The following is a 1,387-nucleotide window of genomic DNA, read 5'->3' on the forward strand; positions in this document are numbered from 1 at the left end:
GTTGAAATATTATGAATCCTATAAAATACATGAATAAAATTAATTGTTAACTTTAGCTTAAATAAAAATTTAGATTTTAATCCACACCAAATATGGACAAAAACTACAAAAGAATGACAAGAAAGATTGGCAGGTGGGGGTATCAAAATAATCATCAAAACCTCCTAAAAAATTATGATTTTCACCTAGCTATTTCCGCCTTTCGAATATCTTGTAATATACATTGATAAGTGTACACATATCTAGGCCATTAAATATGAATATTTGAAAGCACTTTTAGAAAATAATAGCTTAATCTTGCATAAATATTATTTATTTAAGAAAAACTCGAGCTTTTGAAGTATAGGAATGAAAATCGAACAAAAAGATCGAGTTATGGACATAATTCTAAGAAAGGCGACCAACTTGATACAAATTGAAAGATCAAGGGCATAGATTACAATTATAATGAACTTTAGCTGACCAAAAGAAAGAAATCTTGGAACAAACTGCACTAAATAAAGAGTTGAGCGTTGCAATTGCAGGGCAATAGCCCATGCGATCGCAAGGGCATGTTTGGCAAAAACATATTTCAACATCGTTATGCCATGGATCACAATGTTGCATACCATGTGAATAGCATGATGTAAAAATTCGGCCATTCTGGGTTCTTCCAAATTTCAAAAAGCAATTTGATCAACGATTTAACCTACTTTTGAACCTCTAATTTTGACATTCATCATCTTAAAATGCAGAAAACAATTCTAAGAAGAAATTCAAAACAAGCAGAAAACTTTTTCTCCTCTTTCACGTGCCTTTGACTGTAAGCTACTACAGTACTACCCATAAAGAAAAACCAGAAAACAGTGACAAGAAACCTTGGGAGTAGCAAGCTACTACCCATAAAGAAAAACCAGAAAACAGTGACAAGAAACCTCGGGAGCAGCAACATAATCATCAAAATCTTGTCAAAACTCATTAACATTCACCTGGCTAATTTCCCTGTAATACATGCATGCAAAAACAATAAAAAAACAAAAAAAGAATACCCCTACACTTAAAAATTCTGAATGCATATTGGATGTATTTATACACGCATTCTTGTGTTCTCACGTTAGATATTTTAAAACTATTGGCAGAGAGAAGCATCCTTAATATCTTCGTCGAATCTTCTGATTGTCTTCTGGTTCCCACATGTACTCCTGGGACTTAAGTGGAGGATCCCAAATGCAAGCGATATTCGTATGGGAGAAATTGTTACCTATGTATACAAGTATCCTTGTCACCACATCCATCAATGCATAAATCTCTGGCCTGAATTCCATGAACAAGACCTACATTTCAACACCACAATCATAAGGATTTAAAATCTCTCTTGTTAAGGGATAAACTCCCACATCGATTAAAG

General features: G+C 33.5%; 1 long non-coding RNA gene across 1 annotated transcript; it reads left to right on the top strand.

Annotated features, from left to right (window-relative positions):
* Positions 1 to 296: 296 nt before the first annotated feature.
* Positions 297 to 1,021, top strand: LOC111384623. The gene is made up of 2 exons (XR_002700939.1): positions 297 to 815; positions 873 to 1,021. It is a non-coding gene; the product is annotated as an uncharacterized LOC111384623 (long non-coding RNA).
* The last annotated feature ends 366 nt before the right edge of the window (positions 1,022 to 1,387 follow it).

This window comes from Olea europaea, unplaced genomic scaffold (assembly GCF_002742605.1).
Source record: "Olea europaea var. sylvestris unplaced genomic scaffold, O_europaea_v1 scaffold29557, whole genome shotgun sequence".
Classification (NCBI taxonomy): domain Eukaryota; kingdom Viridiplantae; phylum Streptophyta; class Magnoliopsida; order Lamiales; family Oleaceae; genus Olea; species Olea europaea.